Source organism: Pseudophryne corroboree, chromosome 8 (assembly GCF_028390025.1).
Source record: "Pseudophryne corroboree isolate aPseCor3 chromosome 8, aPseCor3.hap2, whole genome shotgun sequence".
Taxonomy (NCBI): domain Eukaryota; kingdom Metazoa; phylum Chordata; class Amphibia; order Anura; family Myobatrachidae; genus Pseudophryne; species Pseudophryne corroboree.
Window position 1 is genome coordinate 156,994,017 of NC_086451.1, and position 24,955 is coordinate 157,018,971.

Genomic DNA, 24,955 nt, shown 5'->3' on the forward strand with positions numbered 1-24,955 from the left:
CGTTCAGTAATTGAGTAAACAAAGAAAAAATAAAGCTATCTATTGGGTTTCACTAAAAAGTCCATTGGAAGACTTGACTATTGTTGTTAAAAGACATAGGCATTCATATTATAGAGCCACAAACCACACTAGTAAAATAAAAACATGATAACATAGGATTTGAACCAATGACAGTCTTAATTAGATAGTGGAAACCCAACAGCTTACTAACTGTGCTAACCAGACCGTTCACACCAAACTCACAATTTATCAGAGATTTAAGTGAATAAGCTACAGTGTCCAAGGTACTAAACATAATATATTCTATGGGGTGTCATAAGCAAGTCATTAGAATACTTTCCTACTAAATTTATAAGATACAAGCATTCAGTATTTGAGTAAACAAAGAGAAAATAAAGCTATCTATTGGGTTTCACTTAAATGTCCATTGGAAGACTTGACTATTGTTGTTAAAAGACATAGGCATTCATACTATAGAGCCACAAACCACACTAGTAAAATAAAAACATGATAACATAGGGTTTGTTCCAATGACAGTCTTAATTAGATAGTGCAAACCTAACACCTTACTAACTGTGCTAACCAGACCGTGCATACCAGACACACAATTTATCAGAGATTTAAGTGAATAAGCTACAGTGTCCAAGGTACTAAACATAATATATTCTATGGGGTGTCATCAAGTCATTAGAATACTTTCTTACTAAATTTATAAGACATAAGCATTCAGTATTTGAGTAAACAAAGAGTAAATAAAGCTATCTATTGGATTTCACTAAAAAGTCCATTGGAAGACTTGACTATTGTTGTTAAAAGACATAGGCATTCATATTATAGAGCCACAAACCACACTAGTAAAATAAAATCATGATAACATAAAATTCGAACCAATGACAAACAGAATTTGAAAGTGCAAACCCAACACTTTACTAACTGTGCTAACCAGACTGTGCATACTAGACACACAATTTATCAGAGATTTAATGAATAAGCTACAGTGTCCAAGGTACTAAACATAATATATTCTATGGGGTGTCATAAGCAAGTCATTAGAATACTTTCCTACTTAATTTATAAGACATAAGCATTCAGTATTTGAGTAAACAAAGAGAAAATAAAGCTATCTATTGGATTTCACTAAAAAGTCCATTGGAAGACTTGACTATTGTTGTTAAAAGACATAGGCATTCATATTATAGAACCACAAACCACACTAGTAAAATAATAACATGATAACATGGGATTCGAACCAATGACAGTCTTAATTAGATAGTGCAAACACAACACCTTACTAACTGTGTTAACCAGACCATGCATACCAGACGTATAATTTATCAGAAATTTAAGTGAATAAGCTACAGTGTCCAAGGTACTAAACATAATATATTCTATGGGGTGTCATAAGCAAGTCATTAGAATACTTTCCTACTAAATTTACAAGACATAAGCATTCAGTATTTGAGTAAACAAAGAGAAAATAAAGGTTTCTATTGGGTTTCACTAAAAAGTCCATTGGAAGACTTGACTATTGTTGTTAAAAGACATAGGCATTCATATTATAGAACCACAAACCACACTAGTAAAATAAAAACATTAAAACACAGTAGTCGAACCAACGACAGTCTTAATTAGATAGTACAAACCCAACACATTATTAACTGTGCTAACCAGACTATGCATACCAGACACACAATTTGTCAGAGATTTAAGTGAATAAGCTACAGTGTCCAAGGTACTAAACATAATATATTCTATGGGGTGTCATAAGCAAGTCATTAGAATACTTTCCTACTAAATTTTTAAGATATAAGCATTCAATATTTGAGTAAACAAAGAGAAAATAAAGCTATCTATTGGGTTTCACTAAAATGTCCATTGGAAGACTTGACTATTGTTGTTAAAAGACATAGGCATTTATATTATAGAGTCACAAACCACACTAGTAAAATAAAAACATGATAACATGAGATTCGAAACAATGACAGTCTTAATTTGATAGTGCAACCCCAACACCTTACTAACTGTGCTAACCAGACTGTGCATACCAGACACACAATTTATCAGAGATTTAAGTGAATAAACTACAGTGTCCAAGGTACTAAACATAATATATTCTATGGGGTGTCATAAGCAAGTCATTAGAATACTTTCCTACTAAAGTTATAAGACACAAGCATTCAGTATTTAAATAAACAAAGAGAAAATAAAGCTATCTATTGGGTTTCACTAAAAAGTCCATTGGAAGACTTGACTATTGTTGTTAAAAAACATAGGCATACATATTATAGAGCCACAAACCACACTAGTAAAATAAAAACATGATAACATGGGATTGGAACCAATGACATTCTTAATTTGATAGTGCAAACCCAACAAATTACTAACTGTGCTAACCAGAACGTGCATACCAGACACCCAATTTATCAGAGATTTAAGTGAATAAGCTACAGTGTCCAAGGTACTAAACATAATATATTCTATGGGGTGTCATAAGCAAGTCATTAGAATACTTTCCTACTAAATTTATAAGACATAAGCATTCAATATTTGAGTAAACATAGAGAAAATAAAGCTATATATTGGGTTTCACTAAAAGGTCCATTGGAAGACTTGACTATTGTTGTTAAAAGACATAGGCATTCATATTATAGACCCACAAACCACACTAGTAAAATAAAGTCATGATAACATGAGATTTAAACCAATGACAAACAGAATTTGAAAGTGCAAACCCAACACCTTACTAACTGTGCTAACCAGACTGTGCACACTAGACACACAATTTATCAGAGATTTAAGTGAATAAGCTACAGTGTCCAAGGTACTAAACATAATATATTCTATGGGGTGTCATAAGCAAGTCATTAGAATACTTTCCTACTAAATTTATAAGACATAGGCATTCAATATTTGAGTACACAAAGAGAAAATAAAGCTATCTATTGGGTTTCACAAAAAAGTCCATTGGAAGACTTGACTATTGTTGTTAAAAGACATAGGCATACATATTATAGAGCCACAAACCACACTAGTAAAATAAAAACATGATAACATGGGATTCGAACCAATGACAGTCTTAATTAGATAGTGCAAACACAACACCTTACTAACTGTGCTAACCAGACCATGCATACCAGACATACAATTTATCAGAGATTTAAGTGAATAAGCTACAGTGTCCAAGGTACTAAACATAATATATTCTATGGGGTGTCATAAGCAAGTCATTAGAATACTTTCCTACTAAATTTATAAGACATAAGCATTCAGTATTTGAGTAAACAAAGAGAAAATAAAGGTTTCTATTGGGTTTCACTAAAAAGTCCATTGGAAGACTTGACTATTGTTGTTAAAAGACATAGGCATTCATATTATAGAACCACAAACCACACTAGTAAAATAAAAACATTAAAACACAGTAGTCAAACCAACGACAGTCTTAATAAGATAGTACAAACCCAACACCTTACTAACTGTGCTAACCAGACTATGCATACCAGACACACAATTTGTCAGAGATTTAAGTGAATAAGCTACAGTGTCCAAGGTACTAAACATAATATATTCTATGGGGTGTCATAAGCAAGTCATTAGAATACTGTCCTACTAAATTTATAAGACATAAGTATTCAATATTTAAGTAAACAAAGAGAAAATAAAGCTATCTATTGGGTTTCACTAAAATGTCCATTGGAAGACTTGACTATTGTTGTTAAAAGACATAGGCATTTATGTTATAGAGTCACAAACCACACTAGTAAAATAAAAACATGATAACATGGGATTCGACCCAATGACAGTCTTAATTTGATAGTGCAAACCCAACAACTTACTAACTGTGCTAACCAGACCGTGCATACCAGGCACCCAATTTATCAGAGATTTAAGTGAATAAGCTACAGTGTCCAAGGTACTAAACATAATATATTCTATGGGGTGTCATAAGCAAGTCATTAGAATACTTTCCTACTAAATTTATAAGACATAAGAATTCAATACTTGAGTAAACAAAGAGAAAATAAAGCTATCTTTTGGGTTTCACTAAAATGTCCATTGGAAGACTTGACTATTGTTGTTAAAAGACATAGGCATTCATATTATAGAGCCACATACCACACTAGTAAAATAAAAACATGATAACATGGGATTCAAACCAACGACAGTCTTAATTTGATAGTGCAAATCCAACACCTTACTAACTGTGCTAACCAGACTGTGCATACCCGACACTCAATTTATCAGAGATTTGAGTGAATAAGCTACAGTGTCCAAGGTACTAAACATAATATATTCTATGGGGTGTCATAAGCAAGTCATTAGAATACTTTCCTACTAAATTTATAAGACATAAGCATTCAGTATTTGAGTAAACAAAGAGAAAATAAAGGTTTCTATTGGGTTTCACTAAAAAGTCCATTGGAAGACTTGACTATTGTTGTTAAAAGACATAGGCATTCATATTATAGAACCACAAAGCACACTAGTAAAATAAAAACATAATAACATGGGATTCGAACCAATGACAGTCTTAATTTGATAGTACAAACCCAATACCTTACTAACTGTGCAAACCAGACTGTGCATACCAGACACACAATTTATCAGAGATTTAAGTGAATAAGCTACAGTGTCCAAGGTACTAAACATAATATATTCTATGGGGTGTCATAAGCAAGTCATTAGAATACTTTCCTACTAAATTTATAAGACATAAGCATTCAGTATTTGAGTAAACAAAGAGAAAATAAAGCTATCTATTGGGTTTCACTAAAAAGTCCATTGGAAGACTTGACTATTGTTGTTAAAAGACATAGGCATTCATACTATAGACTAACAAACCACACTAGTAAAATAAAAACATTAAAACATAGGAGTCGAACCAATGACAGTCTTAATTAGATAGTACAAACCCTATACCTTTCTAACCGTGCTAACCAGACTGTGCATACCAGGCACCCAATTTATCAGAGATATAAGTGAATGAGCTACAGTGTCCAAGGTACTAAACATAATATATTCTATGGGGTGTCATAAGCAAGTCATTAGAATACTTTCCTACTTAATTTATAAGACATAAGCATTCAATATTTGAGTAAACAAAGAGAAAATAAAGCTATCTATTGGGTTTCACTAAAATGTCCATTGGAAGACTTGACTATTGTTGTTAAAAGACATAGACATTTATATTATAGAGTCACAAACCACACTAGTAAAATAAAAACATGATAACATGGGATTCAAACCAATGACAGTCTTAATTTGATAGTGCAAACACAACACCTTACTAACTGTGCTAACCAGACCGTGCATACCAGGCACCCAATTTATCAGAGATTTAAGTGAATAAGCTACAGTGTCCAAGGTACTAAACATAATATATTCTATGGGGTGTCATAAGCAAGTCATTAGAATACTTTCCTACTAAATTTATAAGACATAAGAATTCAATACTTGAGTAAACAAAGAGAAAATAAAGCTATCTTTTGGGTTTCACTAAAATGTCCATTGGAAGACTTGACTATTGTTGTTAAAAGACATAGGCATTCATATTATAGAGCCACATACCACACTAGTAAAATAAAAACATGATAACATGGGATTCAAACCAACGACAGTCTTAATTTGATAGTGCAAATCCAACACCTTACTAACTGTGCTAACCAGACTGTGCATACCCGACACTCAATTTATCAGAGATTTGAGTGAATAAGCTACAGTGTCCAAGGTACTAAACATAATATATTCTATGGGGTGTCATAAGCAAGTCATTAGAATACTTTCCTACTAAATTTATAAGACATAAGCATTCAGTATTTGAGTAAACAAAGAGAAAATAAAGGTTTCTATTGGGTTTCACTAAAAAGTCCATTGGAAGACTTGACTATTGTTGTTAAAAGACATAGGCATTCATATTATAGAACCACAAAGCACACTAGTAAAATAAAAACATAATAACATGGGATTCGAACCAATGACAGTCTTAATTTGATAGTACAAACCCAATACCTTACTAACTGTGCAAACCAGACTGTGCATACCAGACACACAATTTATCAGAGATTTAAGTGAATAAGCTACAGTGTCCAAGGTACTAAACATAATATATTCTATGGGGTGTCATAAGCAAGTCATTAGAATACTTTCCTACTAAATTTATAAGACATAAGCATTCAGTATTTGAGTAAACAAAGAGAAAATAAAGCTATCTATTGGGTTTCACTAAAAAGTCCATTGGAAGACTTGACTATTGTTGTTAAAAGACATAGGCATTCATACTATAGACTAACAAACCACACTAGTAAAATAAAAACATTAAAACATAGGAGTCGAACCAATGACAGTCTTAATTAGATAGTACAAACCCTATACCTTTCTAACCGTGCTAACCAGACTGTGCATACCAGGCACCCAATTTATCAGAGATATAAGTGAATGAGCTACAGTGTCCAAGGTACTAAACATAATATATTCTATGGGGTGTCATAAGCAAGTCATTAGAATACTTTCCTACTTAATTTATAAGACATAAGCATTCAATATTTGAGTAAACAAAGAGAAAATAAAGCTATCTATTGGGTTTCACTAAAATGTCCATTGGAAGACTTGACTATTGTTGTTAAAAGACATAGACATTTATATTATAGAGTCACAAACCACACTAGTAAAATAAAAACATGATAACATGGGATTCAAACCAATGACAGTCTTAATTTGATAGTGCAAACACAACACCTTACTAACTGTGCTAACCAGAACGTGCATACCAGACACCCAATTTATCAGAGATTTAAGTGAATAAGCTACAGTGTCCAAGGTACTAAACATAATATATTCTATGGGGTGTCATAAGCAAGTCATTAGAATACTTTCCTACTAAATTTATAAGACATAAGCATTCAGTATTTGAGTAAACAAAGAGAAAATAAAGCTATCTATTGGATTTCACTAAAAAGTCCATTGGAAGACTTGACTATTGCTGTTAAAAGACATAGGCATTCATATTATAGAACCACAAACCACACTAGTAAAATAATAACATGATAACATGGGATTCAAAAAAATGACAGTCTTAATTTGATAGTGCAAACACAACACCTTACTAACTGTGCTAACCAGAACGTGCATACCAGACACCCAATTTATCAGAGATTTAAGTGAATAAGCTACAGTGTCCAAGGTACTAAACATAATATATTCTATGGGGTGTCATAAGCAAGTCATTAGAATACTTTCCTACTAAATTTATAAGACATAAGAATTCAATATTTGAGTAAACAAAGAGAAAATAAAGCTATCTATTGGGTTTCACTAAAATGTCCATTGGAAGACTTGACTATTGTTGTTAAAAGACATAGGCATTCATATTATAGAGCCACATACCACACTAGTAAAATAAAAACATGATAACATGGGATTCAAACCAACGACAGTCTTAATTTGATAGTGCAAACCCAACACCTTACTAACTGTGCTAACCAGACCGTGCATACCAGACACACAATTTATCAGAGATTTAAGTGAATAAGCTACAGTGTCCAAGGTACTAAACATAATATATTCTATGGGGTGTCATAAGCAAGTCATTAGAATACTTTCCTACTAAATTTATAAGACATAAGCATTCAGTGTTTGAGTAAACAAAGAGAAAATAAAGGTTTCTATTGGGTTTCACTAAAAAGTCCATTGGAAGACTTGACTATTGTTGTTAAAAGACATAGGCATTCATATTATAGAACCACAAAGCACACTAGTAAAATAAAAACATAATAACATGGGATTCAAACCAATGACAGTCTTAATTTGATAGTGCAAACCCAATACCTTACTAACTGTGCTAACCAGACTGTGCATACCAGACACACAATCTATCAGAGATTTAAGTGAATAAGCTACAGTGTCCAAGGTACTAAACATTATATATTCTATGGGGTGTCATAAGCAAGTCATTAGAATACTTTCCTACTAAATTTATAAGACATAAGCATTCAGTATTTGAGTAAACAAAGAGAAAATAAAGCTATCTATTGGGTTTCACTAAAAAGTCCATTGGAAGACTTGACTATTGTTGTTAAAAGACATAGGCATTCATACTATAGACCCACAAACCACACTAGTAAAATAAAAACATTAAAACATAGGAGTCGAACCAATGACTGTCTTAATTAGATAGTACAAACCCAACACATTACTAACTGTGCTAACCAGACCGTGCAAACCAGACACACAATTTATCAGAGATTTAAGTGAATAAGCTACAGTGTCCAAGGTACTAAACATAATATATTCTATGGGGTGTCATAAGCAAGTCATTAGAATACTTTCCTACTAAATTTATAAGACATAAGCATTCAGTATTTGAGTAAACAAAGAGAAAATAAAGCTATCTATTGGATTTCACTAAAAAGTCCATTGGAAGACTTGACTATTGTTGTTAAAAGACATAGGCATTCTTATTATAGAACCACAAACCACACTAGTAAAATAAAAACATGATAACATGGGATTCCAACCAATGACAGTCTTAATTTGATTGTGCAAACCCTATACCTTTCTAACTGTGCTAACCAGACTGTGCATACCAGGCACCCAATTTATCAAAGATATAAGTGAATGAGCTACAGTGTCCAAGGTACTAAACATAATATATTCTATGGGGTGTCATAAGCAAGTCATTAGAATACTTTTCTACTTAATTTATAAGACATAAGCATTCAATATTTGAGTAAACAAAGAGAAAATAAAGCTATCTATTGGGTTTCACTAAAATGTCCATTGGAAGACTTGACTATTGTTGTTAAAAGACATAGACATTTATATTATAGAGTCACAAACCACACTAGTAAAATAAAAACATGATAACATGGGATTCGAACCAATGACAGTCTCAATTTGATAGTGCAAACACAACACCTTACTAACTGTGCTAACCAGAACGTGCATGCCAGATACCCAATTTATCAGAGATTTAAGTGAATAAGCTACAGTGTCCAAGGTACTAAACATAATATATTCTATGGGGTGTCATAAGCAAGTCATTAGAATACTTTCCTACTAAAGTTATAAGACACAAGCATTCAGTATTTAAATAAATAAAGAGAAAATAAAGCTATCTATTGGGTTTCACTAAAAAGTCAATTGGAAGACTTGACTATTGTTGTTAAAAAACATAGGCATACATATTATAGAGCCACAAACCACACTAGTAAAATAAAAACATGATAACATAGGATTTGATCCAGTGACAGTCTTAATTAAATAGTGCAAACCCAACACCTTACTAACTGTGCTAACCAGACCGTGCATACCAGATACACAATTTATCAGAGATTTAAGTGAATAAGCTACAGTGTCCAAGGTACTAAACATAATATATTCTATGGGGTGTCATAAGCAAGTCATTAGAATACTTTCCTACTAAATTTATAAGATACAAGCATTCAGTATTTGAGTAAACAAAGAGAAAATAAAGCTATCTATTGGGTTTCACTAAAAAGTCAATTGGAAGACTTGACTATTGTTGTTAAAAAACATAGGCATACATATTATAGAGCCACAAACCACACTAGTAAAATAAAAACATGATAACATAGGATTTGATCCAGTGACAGTCTTAATTAGATAGTGCAAACCCAACACCTTACTAACTGTGCTAACCAGACCGTGCATACCAGATACACAATTTATCAGAGATTTAAGTGAATAAGCTACAGTGTCCAAGGTACTAAACATAATATATTCTATGGGGTGTCATAAGCAAGTCATTAGAATACTTTCCTACTAAATTTATAAGATACAAGCATTCAGTATTTGAGTAAACAAAGAGAAAATAAAGCTATCTATTGGGTTTCACTTAAATGTCCATTGGAAGACTTGACTATTGTTGTTAAAAGACATAGGCATTCATACTATAGAGCCACAAACCACACTAGTAAAATAAAAACATGATAACATAGGATTTGATCAAATGACAGTCTTAATTAGATAGTGCAAACCCAACACCTTACTAACTGTGCTAACCAGACCGTGAATACCAGACACACAATTTATCAGAGATTTAAGTGAATAAGCTACAGTGTCCAAGGTACTAAACATAATATATTCTATGGGGTGTCATAAGCAAGTCATTAGAATACTTTCCTACTAAATTTATAAGACATAAGCATTCAATATTTGAATAAACAAAGAGAAAATAAAGCTATCTATTGGGTTTCACTAAAATGTCCATTGGAAGACTTGACTATTGTTGTTAAAAGACATAGGCATTTATGTTATAGAGTCACAAACCACACTAGTAAAATAAAAACATGATAACATGGGATTCAACCCAATGACAGTCTTAATTTGATAGTGCAAACCCAACAACTTACTAACTGTGCTAACCAGAACGTGCATACCAGCACCCAATTTATCAGAGATTTAAGTGAATAAGCTACAGTGTCCAAGGTACTAAACATAATATATTCTATGGGGTGTCACAAGCAAGTCATTAGAATACTTTCCTACTAAATTTATAAGACATAAGCATTCAATATTTGAGTAAACAAAGAGAAAATAAAGCTATATATTGGGTTTCACTAAAAAGTCTATTGGAAGACTTGACTATTGTTGTTAAAAGACATAGGCATTCATATTATAGAGCCACAAACCACACTAGTAAAATAAAATCATGATAACATGGGATTCGAACAAATGACAAACAGAATTTGAAAGTGCAAACCCAACACTTTACTAACTGTGCTAACCAGACTGTGCATACCAGCAACCCAATTTATCAGAGATTTAAGTGAATAAGCTACAGTGTCCAAGGTACTAAACATAATACATTCTATGGGGTGTCATAAGCAAGTCATTAGAATACTTTCCTACTAAATTTATAAGACATAAGCATTCAATATTTAAGTAAACAAAGAGAAAATAAAGCTATCTATTGGGTTTCACTAAACGTCCATTGGAAGACTTGACTATTGTTGTTAAAAGACATAGGCATTTATGTTATAGAGTCACAAACCACACTAGTAAAATAAAAACATGATAACATGGGATTCGACCCAATGACAGTCTTAATTTGATAGTGCAAACCCAACAACTTACTAACTGTGCTAACCAGACCGTGCATACCAGGCACCCAATTTATCAGAGATTTAAGTGAATAAGCTACAGTGTCCAAGGTACTAAACATAATATATTCTATGGGGTGTCATAAGCAAGTCATTAGAATACTTTCCTACTAAATTTATAAGACATAAGAATTCAATATTTGAGTAAACAAAGAGAAAATAAAGCTATCTATTGGGTTTCACTAAAATGTCCATTGGAAGACTTGACTATTGTTGTTAAAAGACATAGGCATTCATATTATAGAGCCACATACCACACTAGTAAAATAAAAACATAATAACATGGGATTCAAACCAATGACAGTCTTCATTTGATAGTGCAAACCCAATACCTTACTAACTGTGCTAACCAGACTGTGCATACCAGACACACAATTTATCAGAGATTTAAGTGAATAAGCTACAGTGTCCAAGGTACTAAACATAATATATTCTATGGGGTGTCATAAGCAAGTCATTAGAATACTTTCCTACTAAATTTATAAGACATAAGCATTCAGTATTTGAGTAAACAAAGAGAAAATAAAGCTATCTATTGGGTTTCACTAAAAAGTCCATTGGAAGACTTGACTATTGTTGTTAAAAGACATAGGCATTCATACTATAGACTAACAAACCACACTAGTAAAATAAAAACATTAAAACATAGGAGTCGAACCAATGACAGTCTTAATTAGATAGTACAAACCCTATACCTTTCTAACTGTGCTAACCAGACTGTGCATACCAGGCACCCAATTTATCAGAGATATAAGTGAATGAGCTACAGTGTCCAAGGTACTAAACATAATATATTCTATGGGGTGTCATAAGCAAGTCATTAGAATACTTTCCTACTTCATTTATAAGACATAAGCATTCAATATTTGAGTAAACAAAGAGAAAATAAAGCTATCTATTGGGTTTTACTAAAATGTCCATTGGAAGACTTGACTATTGTTGTTAAAAGACATAGACATTTATATTATAGAGTCACAAACCACACTAGTAAAATAAAAACATGATAACATGGGATTCGAACCAATGACAGTCTTAATTTGATAGTGCAAACACGACACCTTACTAACTGTGCTAACCAGAACGTGCATACCAGACACCCAATTTATCAGAGATTTAAGTGAATAAGCTACAGTGTCCAAGGTACTAAACATAATATATTCTATGGGGTGTCATAAGCAAGTCATTAGAATACTTTCCTACTAAATGTATAAGACATAAGCATTCAGTATTTGAGTAAACAAAGAGAAAATAAAGCTATCTATTGGGTTTCACTAAAAAGTCCATTGGAAGACTTGACTATTGTTGTTAAAAGACATAGGCATTCATACTATAGACTAACAAACCACACTAGTAAAATAAAAACATTAAAACATAGGAGTCGAACCAATGACAGTCTTAATTAGATAGTACAAACCCTATACCTTTCTAACTGTGCTAACCAGACTGTGCATACCAGGCACCCAATTTATCAGAGATATAAGTGAATGAGCTACAGTGTCCAAGGTACTAAACATAATATATTCTATGGGGTGTCATAAGCAAGTCATTAGAATACTTTCCTACTTCATTTATAAGATATAAGCATTCAATATTTGAGTAAACAAAGAGAAAATAAAGCTATCTATTGGGTTTCACTAAAATGTCCATTGGAAGACTTGACTATTGTTGTTAAAAGACATAGACATTTATATTATAGAGTCACAAACCACACTAGTAAAATAAAAACATGATAACATGGGATTCGAACCAATGACAGTCTTAATTTGATAGTGCAAACACGACACCTTACTAACTGTGCTAACCAGAACGTGCATACCAAACACCCAATTTATCAGAGATTTAAGTGAATAAGCTACAGTGTCCAAGGTACTAAACATAATATATTCTATGGGGTGTCATAAGCAAGTCATTAGAATACTTTCCTACTTAATTTATAAGACATAAGCATTCAATATTTGAGTAAACAAAGAGAAAATAAAGCTATCTATTGGGTTTCACTAAAAAGTCAATTGGAAGACTTGACTATTGTTGTTAAAAAACATAGGCATACATATTATAGAACCACAAACCACACTAGTAAATAATAACATGATAACATGGGATTCAAAAAAATGACAGTCTTAATTTGATAGTGCAAACACAACACCTTACTAACTGTGCTAACCAGAACGTGCATACCAGACACCCAATTTATCAGAGATTTAAGTGAATAAGCTACAGTGTCCAAGGTACTAAACATAATATATTCTATGGGGTGTCATAAGCAAGTCATTAGAATACTTTCCTACTAAATTTATAAGACATAAGAATTCAATATTTGAGTAAACAAAGAGAAAATAAAGCTATCTATTGGGTTTCACTAAAATGTCCATTGGAAGACTTGACTATTGTTGTTAAAAGACATAGGCATTCATATTATAGAGCCACATACCACACTAGTAAAATAAAAACATGATAACATGGGATTCAAACCAACGACAGTCTTAATTTGATAGTGCAAACCCAACACCTTACTAACTGTGCTAACCAGACCGTGCATCCCAGACACCCAATTTATCAGAGATTTAAGTGAATAAGCTACAGTGTCCAAGGTACTAAACATAATATATTCTATGGGGTGTCATAAGCAAGTCATTAGAATACTTTCCTACTAAATTTATAAGACATAAGCATTCAGTACTTGAGTAAACAAAGAGAAAATAAAGGTTTCTATTGGGTTTCACTAAAAAGTCCATTGGAAGACTTGACTATTGTTGTTAAAAGACATAGGCATTCATATTATAGAACCACAAAGCACACTAGTTAAATAAAACCATAATAACATGGGATTCGAACCAATGACAGTCTTAATTTGATAGTGCAAACCTTACTAACTGTGCTAACCAGACTGTGCATACCAGACACACAATTTATCAGAGATTTAAGTGAATAAGCTACAGTGTCCAAGGTACTAAACATAATATATTCTATGGGGTGTCATAAGCAAGTCATTAGAATACTTTCCTACTAAATTTATAAGACATAAGCATTCAGTATTTGAGTAAACAAAGAGAAAATAAAGCTATCTATTGGGTTTCACTAAAAAGTCCATTGGAAGACTTGACTATTGTTGTTAAAAGACATAGGCATTCATACTATAGACTAACAAACCACACTAGTAAAATAAAAACATTAAAACATAGAAGTCGAACCAATGACAGTCTTAATTAGATAGTACAAACCCAACACCTTACTAACTGTGCTAACCAGACCGTGCATACCAGACACACAATTTATCAGAGATTTAAGTGAATAAGCTACAGTGTCCAAGGTACTAAACATAATATATTCTATGGGGTGTCATAAGCAAGTCATTAGAATACTTTCCTACTAAATTTATAAGACATAAGCATTCAGTATTTGAGTAAACAAAGAGAAAATAAAGCTATCTATTGGATTTCACTAAAAAGTCCATTGGAAGACTTGACTATTGTTGTTAAAAGACATAGGCATTCTTATTATAGAACCACAAACCACACTAGTAAAATAAAAAAAAGATAACATGGGATTCCAACCAATGACAGTCTTAATTTGATTGTGCAAACCCTATACCTTTCTAACTGTGCTAACCAGACTGTGCATACCAGGCACCCAATTTATCAGAGATATAAGTGAATGAGCTACAGTGTCCAAGGTACTAAACATAATATATTCTATGGGGTGTCATAAGCAAGTCATTAGAATACTTTCCTACTTAATTTATAAGACATAAGCATTCAATATTTGAGTAAACAAAGAGAAAATAAAGCTATCTATTGGGTTTCACTAAAATGTCCATTGGAAGACTTGACTATTGTTGTTAAAAGACATAGACATTTATATTATAGAGTCACAAACCACACTAGTAAAATAAAAACATGACAACATGGGATTCGAACCAATGACAGTCTTAATTTGATAGTGCAAACACAACACCTTACTAACTGTGCTAACCAGAACGTGCATACCATACACCCAATTTATCAGAGATTTAAGTGAATAAGCTACAGTGTCCAAGGTACTAAACATAATATATTCTATGGGGTGTCATAAGCAAGTCATTAGAATACTTTCCTACTAAATTTATAAGACACAAGCATTCAGTATTTAATTAAACAAAGAGAAAATAAAGCTATCTATTGGGTTTCACTAAAAAGTTCATTGGAAAACTTGACTATTGTTGTTAAAAGAGATAGGCATACATATTATAGAGCCACAAACCACACTAGTAAAATAAAAACATGATAACATGGGATTGGAACCAAAGAAAGTCTTAATTTGATAGTGCAAACACAACAACTTACTAACTGTGCTAACCAGAACGTGCATACCAGACTCCCAATTTATCAGAGATTTAAGTAAATAAGCTACAGTGTCCAAGGTACTAAACATAATATATTCTATGCGGTGTCATAAGCAATTCATTAGAATACTTTCCTACTAAAATTATAAGACACAATCATTCAGTAATTGAGTAAACAAAGAGAAAATAAAGCTATCTATTGGGTTTCACTAAAAAGTCCATTGGAAGACTTGACTATTGTTGTTAAAAGACATAGGCATTCATATTATAGAGCCACAAACCACACTAGTAAAATAAAAACATGATAACATAGGATTTGAACCAATGACAGTCTTAATTAGATAGTGGAAACCCAACAGCTTACTAACTGTGCTAACCAGACCGTTCACACCAGACACACAATTTATCAGAGATTTAAGTGAATAAGCTACAGTGTCCAAGGTACTAAACATAATATATTCTATGGGGTGTCATAAGCAAGTCATTAGAATACTTTCCTACTAAATTTATAAGATACAAGCATTCAGTATTTGAGTAAACAAAGAGAAAATAAAGCTATCTATTGGGTTTCACTTAAATGTCCATTGGAAGACTTGACTATTGTTGTTAAAAGACATAGGCATTCATACTATAGAGCCACAAACCACACTAGTAAAATAAAAACATGATAACATAGGGTTTGATCCAATGACAGTCTTAATTAGATAGTGCAAACCCAACAGCTTACTAACTGTGCTAACCAGACCGTGCATACCAGACACACAATTTATCAGAGATTTAAGTGAATAAGCTACAGTGTCCAAGGTACTAAACATAATATATTCTATGGGGTGTCATAAGCAAGTCATTAGAATACTTTCCTACTAAATTTATAAGACATAAGCATTCAGTATTTGAGTAAACAAAGAGAAAATAAAGCTATCTATTGGGTTTCACTAAAAAGTCCATTGGAAGACTTGACTATTGTTGTTAAAAGACATAGGCATTCATACTATAGACTAACAAACCACACTAGTAAAATAAAAACATTAAAACATAGAAGTCGAACCAATGACAGTCTTAATTAGATAGTACAAACCCAACACCTTACTAACTGTGCTAACCAGACCGTGCATACCAGACACACAATTTATCAGAGATTTAAGTGAATAAGCTACAGTGTCCAAGGTACTAAACATAATATATTCTATGGGGTGTCATAAGCAAGTCATTAGAATACTTTCCTACTAAATTTATAAGACATAAGCATTCAGTATTTGAGTAAACAAAGAGAAAATAAAGCTATCTATTGGATTTCACTAAAAAGTCCATTGGAAGACTTGACTATTGTTGTTAAAAGACATAGGCATTCTTATTATAGAACCACAAACCACACTAGTAAAATAAAAACAAGATAACATGGGATTCCAACCAATGACAGTCTTAATTTGATTGTGCAAACCCTATACCTTTCTAACTGTGCTAACCAGACTGTGCATACCAGGCACCCAATTTATCAGAGATATAAGTGAATGAGCTACAGTGTCCAAGGTACTAAACATAATATATTCTATGGGGTGTCATAAGCAAGTCATTAGAATACTTTCCTACTTAATTTATAAGACATAAGCATTCAATATTTGAGTAAACAAAGAGAAAATAAAGCTATCTATTGGGTTTCACTAAAATGTCCATTGGAAGACTTGACTATTGTTGTTAAAAGACATAGACATTTATATTATAGAGTCACAAACCACACTAGTAAAATAAAAACATGATAACATGGGATTCGAACCAATGACAGTCTTAATTTGATAGTGCAAACACAACACCTTACTAACTGTGCTAACCAGAACGTGCATACCATACACCCAATTTATCAGAGATTTAAGTGAATAAGCTACAGTGTCCAAGGTACTAAACATAATATATTCTATGGGGTGTCATAAGCAAGTCATTAGAATACTTTCCTACTAAATTTATAAGACACAAGCATTCAGTATTTAATTAAACAAAGAGAAAATAAAGCTATCTATTGGGTTTCACTAAAAAGTTCATTGGAAAACTTGACTATTGTTGTTAAAAGAGATAGGCATACATATTATAGAGCCACAAACCACACTAGTAAAATAAAAACATGATAACATGGGATTGGAACCAATGAAAGTCTTAATTTGATAGTGCAAACACAACAACTTACTAACTGTGCTAACCAGAACGTGCATACCAGACTCCCAATTTATCAGAGATTTAAGTAAATAAGCTACAGTGTCCAAGGTACTAAACATAATATATTCTATGCGGTGTCATAAGCAATTCATTAGAATACTTTCCTACTAAAATTATAAGACACAATCATTCAGTAATTGAGTAAACAAAGAGAAAATAAAGCTATCTATTGGGTTTCACTAAAAAGTCCATTGGAAGACTTGACTATTGTTGTTAAAAGACATAGGCATTCATATTATAGAGCCACAAACCACACTAGTAAAATAAAAACATGATAACATAGGATTTGAACCAATGACAGTCTTAATTAGACAGTGGAAACCCAACAGCTTACTAACTGTGCTAACCAGACCGTTCACACCAGACACACAATTTATCAGAGATTTAAGTGAATAAGCTACAGTGTCCAAGGTACTAAACATAATATATTCTATGGGGTGTCATAAGCAAGTCATTAGAATACTTTCCTACTAAATTTATAAGATACAAGCATTCAGTATTTGAGTAAACAAAGAGAAAATAAAGCTATCTATTGGGTTTCACTTAAATGTCCATTGGAAGACTTGACTATTGTTGTTAAAAGACATAGGCATTCATACTATAGAGCCACAAACCACACTAGTAAAATAAAAATATGATAACATGGGATTGGAACCAATGACATTCTTAATTTAATAGTGCAAACCCAACAAATTACTAACTGTGCTAACCAGAACGTGCATACCAGACACCCAATTTATCAGAGATTTAAGTGAATAAGCTACAGTGTCCAAGGTACTAAACATAATATATTCTATGGGGTGTCATAAGCAAGTCATTAGAATACTTTCCTACTAAATTTATAAGACATAAGCATTCAATATTTGAGTAAACAAAGAGAAAATAAAGCTATATATTGGGTTTCACTAAAAGGTCCATTGGAAGACTTGACTATTGTTGTTAAAAGACATAGGCATTCATATTATAGACCCACAAACCACACTAGTAAAATAAAGTCATGATAACATGAGATTCGAACCAATGACAAACAGAATTTGAAAGTGCAAACCCAACACCTTACTAACTGTGCTAACCAGACTGTGCATACTAGACACACAATTTATCAGAGATTTAAGTGAATAAGCTACAGTGTCCAAGGTACTAAACATAATATATTCTATGGGGTGTCATAAGCAAGTCATTAGAATACTTTCCTACTAAATTTATAAGACATAAGCATTCAGTATTTGAGTAAACAAAGAGAAAATAAAGGTTTCTATTGAGGTTTCACTAAAAAGTCCATTGGAAGACTTGACTATTGTTGTTAAAAGACATAGGCATTCATACTATAGACTAACAAACCACACTAGTAAAATAAAAACATTAAAACATAGAAGTCGAACCAATGACAGTCTTAATTAGATAGTACAAACCCAACACCTTACTAACTGTGCTAACCAGACTGTGCATACTAGACACACAATTTATCAGAGATTTAAGTGAATAAGCTACAGTGTCCAAGGTACTAAACATAATATATTCTATGGGGTGTCATAAGCAAGTCATTAGAATACTTTCCTACTAAATTTATAAGACATAAGCATTCAGTATTTGAGTAAACAAAGAGAAAATAAAGCTATCTATTGGGTTTCACTAAAAAGTCCATTGGAAGACTTGACTATTGTTGTTAAAAGACATAGGCATTCATACTATAGACTAACAAACCACACTAGTAAAATAAAAACATTAAAACATAGAAGTCGAACCAATGACAGTCTTAATTAGATAGTACAAACCCAACACCTTACTAACTGTGCTAACCAGACCGTGCATACCCGACATACAATTTATCAGAGATTTAAGTGAATAAGCTACAGTGTCCAAGGTACTAAACATAATATATTCTATGGGGTGTCATAAGCAAGTCATTAGAATACTTTCCTACTAAATTTATAAGACATAAGCATTCAGTATTTGAGTAAACAAAGAGAAAATAAAGCTATCTATTGGATTTCACTAAAAAGTCCATTGGAAGACTTGACTATTGTTGTTAAAAGACATAGGCATTCTTATTATAGAACCACAAACCACACTAGTAAAATAAAAACAAGATAACATGGGATTCCAACCAATGACAGTCTTAATTTGATTGTGCAAACCCTATACCTTTCTAACTGTGCTAACCAGACTGTGCATACCAGGCACCCAATTTATCAGAGATATAAGTGAATGAGCTACAGTGTCCAAGGTACTAAACATAATATATTCTATGGGGTGTCATAAGCAAGTCATTAGAATACTTTCCTACTTAATTTATAAGACATAAGCATTCAATATTTGAGTAAACAAAGAGAAAATAAAGCTATCTATTGGGTTTCACTAAAATGTCCATTGGAAGACTTGACTATTGTTGTTAAAAGACATAGACATTTATATTATAGAGTCACAAACCACACTAGTAAAATAAAAACATGATAACATGGGATTCGAACCAATGACAGTCTTAATTTGATAGTGCAAACACAACACCTTACTAACTGTGCTAACCAGAACGTGCATACCATACACCCAATTTATCAGAGATTTAAGTGAATAAGCTACAGTGTCAAAGGTACTAAACATAATATATTCTATGGGGTGTCATAAGCAAGTCATTAGAATACTTTCCTACTACATTTATAAGACACAAGCATTCAGTATTTAATTAAACAAAGAGAAAATAAAGCTATCTATTGGGTTTCACTAAAAAGTTCATTGGAAAACTTGACTATTGTTGTTAAAAGAGATAGGCATACATATTATAGAGCCACAAACCACACTAGTAAAATAAAAACATGATAACATGGGATTGGAACCAATGAAAGTCTTAATTTGATAGTGCAAACACAACAACTTACTAACTGTGCTAACCAGAACGTGCATACCAGACTCCCAATTTATCAGAGATTTAAGTGAATAAGCTACAGTGTCCAAGGTACTAAACATAATATATTCTATGGGGTGTCATAAGCAATTCATTAGAATACTTTCCTACTAAAATTATAAGACACAATCGTTCAGTAATTGAGTAAACAAAGAAAAAATAAAGCTATCTATTGGGTTTCACTAAAAAGTCCATTGGAAGACTTGACTATTGTTGTTAAAAGACATAGGCATTCATATTATAGAGCCACAAACCACACTAGTAAAATAAAAACATGATAACATAGGATTTGAACCAATGACAGTCTTAATTAGATAGTGGAAACCCAACAGCTTACTAACTGTGCTAACCAGACCGTTCACACCAAACTCACAATTTATCAGAGATTTAAGTGAATAAGCTACAGTGTCCAAGGTACTAAACATAATATATTCTATGGGGTGTCATAAGCAAGTCATTAGAATACTTTCCTACTAAATTTATAAGATACAAGCATTCAGTATTTGAGTAAACAAAGAGAAAATAAAGCTATCTATTGGGTTTCACTTAAATGTCCATTGGAAGACTTGACTATTGTTGTTAAAAGACATAGGCATTCATACTATAGAGCCACAAACCACACTAGTAAAATAAAAACATGATAACATAGGGTTTGTTCCAATGACAGTCTTAATTAGATAGTGCAAACCTAACACCTTACTAACTGTGCTAACCAGACCGTGCATACCAGACACACAATTTATCAGAGATTTAAGTGAATAAGCTACAGTGTCCAAGGTACTAAACATAATATATTCTATGGGGTGTCATCAAGTCATTAGAATACTTTCTTACTAAATTTATAAGACATAAGCATTCAGTATTTGAGTAAACAAAGAGTAAATAAAGCTATCTATTGGATTTCACTAAAAAGTCCATTGGAAGACTTGACTATTGTTGTTAAAAGACATAGGCATTCATATTATAGAGCCACAAACCACACTAGTAAAATAAAATCATGATAACATAAAATTCGAACCAATGACAAACAGAATTTGAAAGTGCAAACCCAACACTTTACTAACTGTGCTAACCAGACTGTGCATACTAGACACACAATTTATCAGAGATTTAATGAATAAGCTACAGTGTCCAAGGTACTAAACATAATATATTCTATGGGGTGTCATAAGCAAGTCATTAGAATACTTTCCTACTTAATTTATAAGACATAAGCATTCAGTATTTGAGTAAACAAAGAGAAAATAAAGCTATCTATTGGATTTCACTAAAAAGTCCATTGGAAGACTTGACTATTGTTGTTAAAAGACATAGGCATTCATATTATAGAACCACAAACCACACTAGTAAAATAATAACATGATAACATGGGATTCGAACCAATGACAGTCTTAATTAGATAGTGCAAACACAACACCTTACTAACTGTGTTAACCAGACCATGCATACCAGACGTATAATTTATCAGAAATTTAAGTGAATAAGCTACAGTGTCCAAGGTACTAAACATAATATATTCTATGGGGTGTCATAAGCAAGTCATTAGAATACTTTCCTACTAAATTTACAAGACATAAGCATTCAGTATTTGAGTAAACAAAGAGAAAATAAAGGTTTCTATTGGGTTTCACTAAAAAGTCCATTGGAAGACTTGACTATTGTTGTTAAAAGACATAGGCATTCATATTATAGAACCACAAACCACACTAGTAAAATAAAAACATTAAAACACAGTAGTCGAACCAACGACAGTCTTAATTAGATAGTACAAACCCAACACATTATTAACTGTGCTAACCAGACTATGCATACCAGACACACAATTTGTCAGAGATTTAAGTGAATAAGCTACAGTGTCCAAGGTACTAAACATAATATATTCTATGGGGTGTCATAAGCAAGTCATTAGAATACTTTCCTACTAAATTTTTAAGATATAAGCATTCAATATTTGAGTAAACAAAGAGAAAATAAAGCTATCTATTGGGTTTCACTAAAATGTCCATTGGAAGACTTGACTATTGTTGTTAAAAGACATAGGCATTTATATTATAGAGTCACAAACCACACTAGTAAAATAAAAACATGATAACATGAGATTCGAAACAATGACAGTCTTAATTTGATAGTGCAACCCCAACACCTTACTAACTGTGCTAACCAGACTGTGCATACCAGACACACAATTTATCAGAGATTTAAGTGAATAAACTACAGTGTCCAAGGTACTAAACATAATATATTCTATGGGGTGTCATAAGCAAGTCATTAGAATACTTTCCTACTAAAGTTATAAGACACAAGCATTCAGTATTTAAATAAACAAAGAGAAAATAAAGCTATCTATTGGGTTTCACTAAAAAGTCCATTGGAAGACTTGACTATTGTTGTTAAAAAACATAGGCATACATATTATAGAGCCACAAACCACACTAGTAAAATAAAAACATGATAACATGGGATTGGAACCAATGACATTCTTAATTTGATAGTGCAAACCCAACAAATTACTAACTGTGCTAACCAGAACGTGCATACCAGACACCCAATTTATCAGAGATTTAAGTGAATAAGCTACAGTGTCCAAGGTACTAAACATAATATATTCTATGGGGTGTCATAAGCAAGTCATTAGAATACTTTCCTACTAAATTTATAAGACATAAGCATTCAATATTTGAGTAAACATAGAGAAAATAAAGCTATATATTGGGTTTCACTAAAAGGTCCATTGGAAGACTTGACTATTGTTGTTAAAAGACATAGGCATTCATATTATAGACCCACAAACCACACTAGTAAAATAAAGTCATGATAACATGAGATTTAAACCAATGACAAACAGAATTTGAAAGTGCAAACCCAACACCTTACTAACTGTGCTAACCAGACTGTGCACACTAGACACACAATTTATCAGAGATTTAAGTGAATAAGCTACAGTGTCCAAGGTACTAAACATAATATATTCTATGGGGTGTCATAAGCAAGTCATTAGAATACTTTCCTACTAAATTTATAAGACATAGGCATTCAATATTTGAGTACACAAAGAGAAAATAAAGCTATCTATTGGGTTTCACAAAAAAGTCCATTGGAAGACTTGACTATTGTTGTTAAAAGACATAGGCATACATATTATAGAGCCACAAACCACACTAGTAAAATAAAAACATGATAACATGGGATTCGAACCAATGACAGTCTTAATTAGATAGTGCAAACACAACACCTTACTAACTGTGCTAACCAGACCATGCATACCAGACATACAATTTATCAGAGATTTAAGTGAATAAGCTACAGTGTCCAAGGTACTAAACATAATATATTCTATGGGGTGTCATAAGCAAGTCATTAGAATACTTTCCTACTAAATTTATAAGACATAAGCATTCAGTATTTGAGTAAACAAAGAGAAAATAAAGGTTTCTATTGGGTTTCACTAAAAAGTCCATTGGAAGACTTGACTATTGTTGTTAAAAGACATAGGCATTCATATTATAGAACCACAAACCACACTAGTAAAATAAAAACATTAAAACACAGTAGTCAAACCAACGACAGTCTTAATAAGATAGTACAAACCCAACACCTTACTAACTGTGCTAACCAGACTATGCATACCAGACACACAATTTGTCAGAGATTTAAGTGAATAAGCTACAGTGTCCAAGGTACTAAACATAATATATTCTATGGGGTGTCATAAGCAAGTCATTAGAATACTGTCCTACTAAATTTATAAGACATAAGTATTCAATATTTAAGTAAACAAAGAGAAAATAAAGCTATCTATTGGGTTTCACTAAAATGTCCATTGGAAGACTTGACTATTGTTGTTAAAAGACATAGGCATTTATGTTATAGAGTCACAAACCACACTAGTAAAATAAAAACATGATAACATGGGATTCGACCCAATGACAGTCTTAATTTGATAGTGCAAACCCAACAACTTACTAACTGTGCTAACCAGACCGTGCATACCAGGCACCCAATTTATCAGAGATTTAAGTGAATAAGCTACAGTGTCCAAGGTACTAAACATAATATATTCTATGGGGTGTCATAAGCAAGTCATTAGAATACTTTCCTACTAAATTTATAAGACATAAGAATTCAATACTTGAGTAAACAAAGAGAAAATAAAGCTATCTTTTGGGTTTCACTAAAATGTCCATTGGAAGACTTGACTATTGTTGTTAAAAGACATAGGCATTCATATTATAGAGCCACATACCACACTAGTAAAATAAAAACATGATAACATGGGATTCAAACCAACGACAGTCTTAATTTGATAGTGCAAATCCAACACCTTACTAACTGTGCTAACCAGACTGTGCATACCCGACACTCAATTTATCAGAGATTTGAGTGAATAAGCTACAGTGTCCAAGGTAC